This window comes from Chrysemys picta, unplaced genomic scaffold, assembly GCF_011386835.1.
Source record: "Chrysemys picta bellii isolate R12L10 unplaced genomic scaffold, ASM1138683v2 scaf164, whole genome shotgun sequence".
In the NCBI taxonomy this organism is placed as follows: domain Eukaryota; kingdom Metazoa; phylum Chordata; order Testudines; family Emydidae; genus Chrysemys; species Chrysemys picta.
In genome coordinates this window covers 67,803-77,550 of record NW_027052871.1, presented here as the reverse complement: position 1 = coordinate 77,550, position 9,748 = coordinate 67,803, and the positions used below count along the sequence as shown (strand labels likewise).

The 9,748-nt window shown below is 50.8% G+C and overlaps 1 long non-coding RNA gene across 1 annotated transcript; it reads left to right on the top strand.

Annotated features, from left to right (window-relative positions):
* The first annotated feature begins 2,294 nt into the window (after positions 1-2,294).
* On the top strand, positions 2,295-9,748 carry LOC135978195 (uncharacterized). Its single transcript, XR_010595607.1, has 2 exons — positions 2,295-4,723; positions 8,365-9,748. It is a non-coding gene; the product is annotated as an uncharacterized LOC135978195 (long non-coding RNA).

Below are 9,748 nucleotides of genomic sequence, written 5' to 3'. Positions count from 1 at the left end.
ACTTGGCTGTGACTGCCTTACATTTTCCCATCCGAAATCGGAAGGTCGTGGATGAGTAGGCCTTTTGGTCATAAAGGTCTGACTTCTGGTCCTTCTATTAAGGGATAGAGCGGGAGTAATGCTGTTTATCCCACTCGTTTACAGCATCCACCACCAGGGAAGGAGATGCTAGTAGTGGGGAAGGGGGTGGACAAATTCTGAGTCCCTGGGGGGACAATTTCTTATCTGCCCGTTTGCAACGTGGTGGGATGGTGGCAGAATTTGCCACACAGTCTTTGCTGGATCCAGGAGCACTTCATTAATGGGTAGTGCAATCCAGGTGAGTGCTGACCACTGCACAATGCTCAGGAGTTTGTGTTTGACTCTTAACCGCCTCACAACGTCTCTCTGGAGGGTGTCTGCCACCCTCTCCACCAGGTCCTGGAACTGGCAGAAATCATGGTGGGGGAGGCAGGACCTTCTCTGGAGATAAAGAGGAAACAGGGGTTTGAGAGGTAGCCTCTCTTTTCCTCCCTAGCCTTCTGTTCTTCAAAGGCCTCCTCATGTTGGGGATTTGGTGGAGGAGAATGTTTGACCCTAGTTTCCTGGCGCAGTGGAGTGAGAGGTCTGGCAAATTGCTGCCAATTCGCTGCCCAAGGAGCCCAGCATGCCCATATTGGGGGGGGGGCATACAGGAGTGGGGGTGGTACCCAGGACTGATGCGGGCGAGGATCTTTGTCAGAGCATGGGTTCCTGCAATGATGCACAGGGCAGCCTGCCAAAGAGGGCGCCATGCACTGGCCCGGTGCTCCACTTGCGCGCTGCGGCCAAGCAGCCACAGCGCTGGTTCCTCTCCACCCGACCCAGCTCCCCCCTGCTCACTTGCTCCTCTTGGCCAGACAGGGGTGGAGAGAAGCCCTCAGTTGCTATGGCTCTGCTCCGACCCCACCCCACCTCCTCCCCCCAGAGGCTCGGACCACTTGGTGGAGCGAGTGGGGAGGAGGAGAGGGGGAGGCTAGGCGGCGGGCCCTGGGGTTTCTGGCTGCCACGTGCTGCAAACAGCTGGGCTCCCCCATGGTGCAGCCCCCCTGCCTCCTCCCTGGGCTCTTGGGCCCCTGCCAGCCCTGGGGCAGCGCTGGTGGGAGGGTGCTGAGCGTACAGCTCCCCCCTGCCCGACCCAGCCCTGCCTTTATTCAAAAGCAGAGGCCAGGAAGCGTGGGGGTCCCGGACTACGTTGGGCAGGAGGTGGCACCGGCACCCAGTGGACGGACACCCGAACCAGTGGGCACTCCTTGCTCCAGGTAAGCCCTCTCGGCCTGGGCCCTGCAGAGCAACTGGAGTCCCTTCACCCCAAGCCCCCACCAGCGCCCCTGGGGGAGACCCAGTGCCCCCTGCCCCATCCCCCCATGAGCGCCCCTGGTCTAGGGAGGGATGTGGGTCTGGTCCAGTTCGCTCTGGGGAGGCATGTGGGTCTGGTTCAGTTCAGGGGGTTCAGTCTGGGGAGGGATGCAGGTCAGGTCCTGTTTGGTCTGGGGAGGGATGTGGGTCTGGTCCAATTTGGAGGGTTGGCCTGGTCTTTTGGAGGCACAGCTGGTCCTGATCCTAGTCTCTCTGCCCCTGTGCCTGGGAGGTGGGGGGAAGGACTATCGAGACTCGTATGAATAATGACACTAAATAAAATGTATTCAAGTTTTTCATATTTTTTAATTTTTAAAACATTTTAAACAGTTTTTAAATTCGCCCCAATTTCATACAAAAATTTAATTCAAGGCCTGATAGTTCATATGAGAAATGTGAAGGATGAGAGTGTGATGGTTGGTTCCCTTTTAGTGGGAGCAGCACATGGCTGGTGCTTTGGCTTCTGTGAGCTGTCTCTCCCCACACTCTCCCTCACACACAGTCCCCCCAGCACACACCCCAGGGCTCCCTGCATCCAGGTCACTTTCCCCACCTGAGCTGTGCTGTGAGGCATCAGGAGCTGCTGCTCTCCTGCCCTCCCCTCACGCAGCCCAGGCAGGGAAAGTGACCTGGATGCAGGGAGCCCTGATGTTGCTCCTCGCTCCCCCCTCACAGCTTCCTACGGGTCTGCGGGGCAGAGGAGCAGCGATCCGGGGAGGAGCGAGCAGCAATGCCAGCTGCTTTGGGCATCCAGGTCAGGTTCCCCATGTGGGTGCAGGAGGGGGATGCAGGGGTCAGGAGTGAAGGAGGTGCAGGGATTAGGGGCGCAGTTGAGAATTCGAGGTCTCTAACACCATAGACTTAGCAGGAGATTGGGGCCTTTTGGGAGCTGGCTTCTTGCGGTGGGAGACCAAACTCCTCCTCTTTGGACCCTCACTGAGTCCTCTGAAGTCTTCCCCCTCTTAGGGAAGACCTTAGCTGAGGTCGGAGGGGCACTGGATCAGTCTGGAGACAGATGTGCTGGTGTATGTCTACTGACCTGGCTTGGAAGACCCAATTGAAGCTTCTGAAGTTGGAACTCTCCCTGCGACCTGCTTCCGAACTCTAGATTTCAGAGCCAGGCACGAGTGACATGTCTGGGAGATATGGGACTCCCCCAAACATGGGATACACTTAGAGTGGCTGTTGCTGATCTGGATAGTCTCCCGACAAGAGGCATCATTTGAAACCTGGTGAACCAGGCCTGCCCACCCAGGCCAAACAAGTTCCCTAGAAAAAATGGAGGAGAAAGGGAGAGCAAAAAATTCAAACCTCTCACGAGCATCTAATTCTGTACTGACAACTAACACTAACTAGAACCACTAAACTAACTGCATAAATACAGGAGGTTATCCAAAATGAGATTCTCTGGGCTGAAACTGGTAGGCCTTTCATCCTATCTGCTATTGCCACAAAAAGTTGCATGGATTTACAGAATGGCTTGGTCTTCTCAGTGTAGAAGGCTGGGGCACATCTAATGTCCAATGAGTAAAGACACCGTTCCTCTGAATTCCTGTGCAGTTTCGGGAAGAAAACTGGCAGAAAATAGCCTGGTTATTGTGGAACTGCGAGACCACCTTCAGAAGAAACGCTGGGTCGGAGCGTAGTTGAACCTTGTCCTTGAAGAACACCATGTTCGGTGGTTTTGACGTAAGGGTCCTGATTGCCGAGACTCCTCTGGCCAAGGTAATTGCCACCAGGGAGGCAACCTTCCAGGAGAGGTACAGCAGAGGACTTGATGCTAGCAGTTCAAAGGGAAGGCCTGAGAGTTTTGACAGGATCCGGTTTAGGTCCCATGGTGGAATTGGTTTGCAACTTTGAGGGTAAAGTCTTTTTAACCCTTTAAGGAAGCAAATGGACATCTCATGTGAGAAGACCCACCTACCGCTCACTGGAGTGTGGAAGGCCAAGATCATTGCTAAGTGTACCTTGATGAAAGCAAGGGCTAGGCCTTGTTGTTTCTGATGGAGCAGGTATTCCAGCACAGACTGGAGGGAAGACCGAGTCAGCCAAAGACCTTGTTGGGAAGACCATACTGAGAAATGCTTCGACTTGGCCAGGTAAATAGTTCTAGTAGACGGCTTCCTACTACCTAGCAAAACCTGGTGAACTTGCTCCGAACAGGCCTGTTCCTCCAGGTTCAACCATGGAGCTTCCACTTGGTGGAGTAAGCAACTGTGATCTTGTCAGAGCAGGACCGGGAGGGGTGGGAGCAGCAGCCAAGGCGCCACTGACAAGTCGAGTAGTGTGTCAACCCAGCATTGGCGCAGCCACGCGAAGGCTATAAGAATAACCCTTGTCTTGTCCCACTTGACTTTCAGAAGGACCTGGTGCACCAGAGGAACTGGAGGAAATGCATAGAATAGGAACTCTGTCCGTGGAAGCAGGAAGACGTCTGAGAAGGTGCCCGGGCTGTGTCTGCAAAGCGAGCAAAATTGTTTACATTTCCTGTTCGGCCTTGTTGGGGTCCACTAGGCATAGCTACCAGGTAACTCGGGAGAGTGGAAGGCCAAAAGTGCCGATGAAGCTCTTTTGCTCTGGGTCTGTGAACCACAGTGACTCCATCTTGGGAACTCTCACCTACTTCTATGCTAACTGCTGAGATGCTCTGAAGTAGGCTGAAGCAGAAATGTAATGTCAGCTTTTTAGCAGATGGCTGCAGTTTCACTCACACTAGCAGAAATAATAGAGATAAGAAGCGGGGTAGTTAGTTTGCAGGCGTTTAACTCAAGGTCGCAAAGACTGAGAAAGTTTTCTCACAAGCTTATGTAGAGCTTATTGTAACAGTTGTCTGGAAGGGAGGGGTAAGGGGGAACAGCCAGACAAAGAGATGTATGCAAACAGTTTGAAGTATAAAAGGTAAAAGTTGTTTGTATTTGTTGCACTGGATTTGAGACATGCTGGTCTCCTAGTGCCATTTCAGAGCTCTGAAATAAACTTGGCTTGCTTTCTCCCCTCGGTGTCTTTATTGGTGCCAAGCACACCGGGCGACGAACCCCCTGTTTGCCATCTCGGGGCCCAGTTCTGGGTCAGGCAACAGTTTTGGCGCCCAACGTGGGGCTCGAGGCTGAAATTTAGCCTTGCCCGGATCCCTCCTGGTGGCCGACGGATTACGACGACGACCGACGCCCAGAGCGCTCACCGGTGACTTCATCGGGGGCCTCGGCAGAGACGTGGTTTGCTCGACCCCGGAGGGCACAACGGTGCAACGCACACAGACAGTGGAGAAGCAGCTGCGGGCGACGGTGGGGAACCGGTCCCGTTGATAGGGCGACGGTGACGGTGCAGAACCGGACCCTTGGATAAGGTAGGAACAGTCCAGTGGGGACTTATCTGTTTTGACCTGGGGACACCCAGAGTCTGCCTGTTGTGACGTGGGGACGCCCAGAGTCTCCCTTGGTATGGGGCAGGGACAGAGTACAGCCGACAGGGTACAGTGTACACCCTTAGAATGCATTCTGGTGAACTGGAAAGTGTTTGGATCTGATCAGTTGATTAAAAGTAAATTGAAAAGGTTCTGTACAGTTGATTGGCCTCAGTACCAGCTAGAGTGCCAAGAAAGGTGGCCACCGGAAGGATCACTTAATTACAACACGATCCTTCAATTGCTTTTGTTCTGTCAGAGAACAGGTAAATGGAATGAACATCTCTATGCGTATACGTTCATGGTGTTAAGAAATAGGACTGATATTTTGCTCAAGTGCCATTTGACTCCGACAGGCTCGGTAGTAACGGCTGCTAAACCCCAGAACCCTCCCACTGTTGTAATGCCAGAATCGGTGTCCCCTTCGGCTCCTCCACCCCCACAGGCTCCAGAGAGAACCCCCCTCGTGGGATTGTATCCGTTGATTACTGAGAGTGTGGTAGCCCGTCCAGGAACACAAGAACGACCAGGCACAGATAGTGTCTGGATACTCGCATGTACCTTTTAACCCTGTACATCTGGCTGCTTTTAAGGCAGAGGCAGGAGAATTCTCAACGAATCCAAGCAAGTTCATTTCTATCTTTGAAGGATGTCTGGCTAGCCATAAGCCTGACTGGGATGATTGTAATATACTTATGAGAACCCTGTTGTCTGAAGTGGAGCGGAATCAGGTTATAGCCAAGGCTGAGGAGAAGGAAGACAGAGAAGGCATTTCAGGTTTAAAAGGGAAAGCTATTGGACACCAGAAGTTGTACAGAGTGGAATCCTCAGAAGTGAGTGTGCTCGTCCTGGTTTGTTGCTTCAAAGCTCTGTACAGAAGTTATGTTACTGGAAAGGTGTATGATGGCAATGTGTATGTGTTAATGGTTGGAGAAAAGGTGTATGAGTGAAGAGTGGAAGGTTCCTTTGTAAGTTAGAAGAAGCCGAGAAAGGGAGAAGGAAAAAGAGAACAGAATGAATTAACTGAGAGGAAAATACAGCTAGCAAGCTCAGTCATGCTGGCCCTATCCAAGGACATTGTACACAGCCAAGACTTGGTTGACAACCAAGAGAAAGGGGGGCCTGAATGTGACCAAGCAACTATGAGATCTGCAAAATACTGCAAGGCATAATGAGGACAACAGAAGGGTTAAAAAGCAGCTTTGTTGGACAGTATTGGCTCAAGGATTTAAAATTCCCTCACTCTGTTTGGACAGGCTTTGGCCAGAGACTTGGAGGAGTGGGATAATTCAGACAGAGCCCTCCTGCTGCAATATGTAGATGACTTGTTAATTGCTGCTGTGAGTCTAATCCCTTGTCTCAGAGCTACTGTGAGTCTCCTAAACTTTATTGGACTGCGAGGATACAGGGTATCTCAAAGCAAAGCCCAAATTGCTCTTTCAGAGGTTCAATATCTGGGATTTCACATCAGGCAGGGAGAGAGACAGCTCTCAAACGAAAGGAAGGAGGCTATCTGCCAAGTTCCCATCCCCAGCAACCGTAAACGGCTTAGGGCATTCCTGGGCATGGCAGGTTTTTGCAGAATATGGATTCCAGAGTTTGGACTGTGGGCTAAACCTCTGTATGAATGTGTTAAGGGAGCGGAACATGACCCCTTTCACTGGTCCCCAGAAGCGGACAGGGCATTTAAAATCTTGAAAAGGAAGCTAATGGAAGCTCCAGCCCTGGGTTTGCCCAATATATCTAAGCCGTTCCAACTGTATGTGCATGAACGAAAAGGGGTAGCTTTGGGAATGCTTACCCAGCTATTAGGTGCCTGGAAACGTCCTGTGGCGTACTTTTCTAAACAACTGGATCAAGTTTCAAAGGGATGGCCAGCCTGTTTGAGGGCGGTCGCAGCTACTGCTCTAGTGCTTGGGGAAGCTGAAAAACTGACACTGGGAGGAACTGTGCAAGTGTATGTTCCCCATATGGTCCAAGCCTTGCTGGACACTAAGGGTGGTCTTTGGCTCACACAGGCTCGGGTTGCTCGGTAGCAGGCGAAGCTGTTAGAGAATCCTGAAGTCACCCTGCAGATCTGTCCCTCCCTGAATCCAGCTACACTGCTACCAGAGACAGAAAAGCAGGAACATGACTGTCTGGAAATCATAGATGTTCAGTATTCTAGCCGCCCAGATCTGAAAGATCAGCCACTCCCAAATGCTGACTTGGAATGGTATACAGATGGAAGTAGTACTGTTGTGGATGGGCAAAGGAGGGCAGGTTATGCTATTGTGTCTCTTCATGATACCGTGGAAGCTGAGAATTTACCGGCAGGAACATCTGCCCAGCTTGCTGAACTAGTGGCCCTGACTCGTGCCCTCGAGCTGGCAAAAGACAAACGGGTTAATATCTTTACTGACTCGAAGTATGCTTTTGGGGTATTGCATGCTCACGCTGGTCTGTGGAAGCAAAGGGGAATGCTAACAGCCCAAGGCTCTCTGGTCAAGCATGGGTCTCAAATTCTCCAGCTTTTAGAAGCGGTACAACTCCCCTCAGCAGTAGCAGTGGTGCATTGCAAAGCCCATCAAAGGGAAGATCAAGATGTATCCAAGGGTAATGCCAGAGCAGTCAGGGAAGCTAAGCGAGCTGCTACCCTGAAATCAGCAACTGAGGAGAATGCCCAAATGCATGCCCTCATCCCATCAGTGGGTGAGCTTGCAGCCCCTCAGTACTCCCAAGAGGACAGAAACCTGGCTCACAGTCTCAGTCTCCAGGAAAAGGAGGGATGGCTTTATTCCACAGAGGGAAAAATCCTCCTACCCAAGGGCTTGATTTGACCAGTGTTGCAGAAACTGCATCAAACCACACACGCAGGCAGAGAGGCTCTTACCCAGCTCATGAATAAATATTTTCTAACCTCTAGACTTAAACCCTTAGCATCACAGGTACAAGCTGAATGTTTAATCTGCCAAAAGAATAACCCTCGACCAGGAGTAGCAGTGCCACCAGCCACCCTGGAACCTACCCCAGGCCCAGGATTGGTGTGGCAAATAGACTTTACTGAGTTTCCCAGGACCCAAGGGTACAGGTACCTTCTCGTCTTAGTGGATCGATTCAGCGGATGGCCTGAGGCCTTCCCACGTCGCAACAACACTGCCAAAACAGTGGCTCTTAAGTTTGTCAAGGAAATCATTCCTCGCTTCGGCCTTCCTCAGTGGATGGAATCTGATAATGGAACACATTTCACATCTCAAAGTGGTTCAAAAGATATCAAGTGCTCTGCAAATCCCCTGGAAGCTTCACACACCCTGGGGACCACAAGCCAGTGGAGTAGTGGAACGCACAAATCAGACACTCAAGCGACACCTCTCAAAGGTCTGTCAGGAGGCCTCTCTTAAGTGGCCTGATGCCTTGCCCCTTGTGTTACTTCGCATTCGTGCTCTCCCTAAGGGTAGGATAGGGCTTAGTCCCTTCAAGATTATGTTTGGAAGAGCATGGCCTGTGAATGGTACCCCAGTTCTGGCAGGGGAGTGGGAGATGGGGTGTGGTTTCTTGTCTCAGTACATGTGCTCTCTGTCTGCTGTTCTTTCTTCTCTTCACAGGCACACCAAAGATTCACAGCCTCTTCTGCTGGATACTCCGGGTCCACTCCCTGCAGCCTGGTGACTCCGTTCTCGTGCGGACCTGGAAGGACGAGCCTCTCCAAGAGAAGTGGAAGGGACCCCACACCGTCCTGCTTGTCATCCATACAGCGGCAAAGGTCGAAGGACACAAGAACTGGATTCATCACTCTCGACTGAAAGCAGTGCCCACTCCTAAACAGTGGACTGTCCAGCCTATGGAGAAGACTGCTAACGACAATTTGGGACTTAAGCTGTTATTCAAAAGACAGTAAGGGTCACTGGGAATGCGTTGTGATCTTTCTGAACAGTCACAGCATACTCCCCGCGAGAACCCTGAGCATTGGTTTTATTTTCTCACAGAAGGCCGACCTGGCCTATATATTTGGTCTTGTTATTTTTTGACTTGTTTAGTGTCAACAATTCTTCTTATCTTCTGGGCATTTGGGTTGTTGTAATTGTATGTGCCCTTATTGGAGAAGAGTGTTGTACCTATGTCCCAGAGTTTTCACAGGACATTAACAAGCACATCTTGTCAGCTGAATGGGCCTTTAACCAGTGGAAGGCCCAGGAAGGAGAACCCACTATTTTGGATTCCCTTTGGGGTTGGATACCTGGTTTAGGAGAACTAGGGGGTATAGGGGGAAGCATTGTTCGCATCTTGCTCACAGGTGTTGTGGTATGTTTTGTTCTTGTTCTTTTGCTCATTTGCTGTAAAGTGCTCATACGTAAGATTTGTACCTCCCATACCCCAGAAGTTCCCTTATATTCTCTCATTGATAATCCTGATTGCATGGAGCTTAATCGCATTCTGTCTTTAGAGTATGAGAAAACTCTGACAAAGGTTTGTTGAGTGTTCTCAAAGGAGGGATTGTTGGGGTCCACTAGGCATAGCTACCAGGTAACTTGGGAGAGTGGAAGGCCAAAAGTGCCGATGAAACTCTTTTGCTCTGGGTCTGTGAACCACAGTGACTCCATCTTGGGAACTCTCACCTACTTCTATGCTAACTGCTGAGATGCTCTGAAGTAGGCTGAAGCAGAAATGTAATGTCAGCTTTTTAGCAGATGGCTGCAGTTTCACTCACACTAGCAGAAATAATAGAGATAAGAAGCGGGGTAGTTAGTTTGCAGGTGTCTAACTCAAGGTCGCAAAGACTGAGAAAGTTTTCTCACAAGCTTATGTAGAGCTTATTGTACCAGTTGTCTGGAAGGGAGGGGTAAGGGGGAACAGCCAGACAAAGAGATGTATGCAAACAGTTTGAAGTATAAAAGGTAAAAGTTGTTTGTATTTGTTGCACTGGATTTGAGACATGCTGGTCTCCTAGTGCCATTTCAGAGCTCTGAAATAAACTTGGCTTGCTTTCTC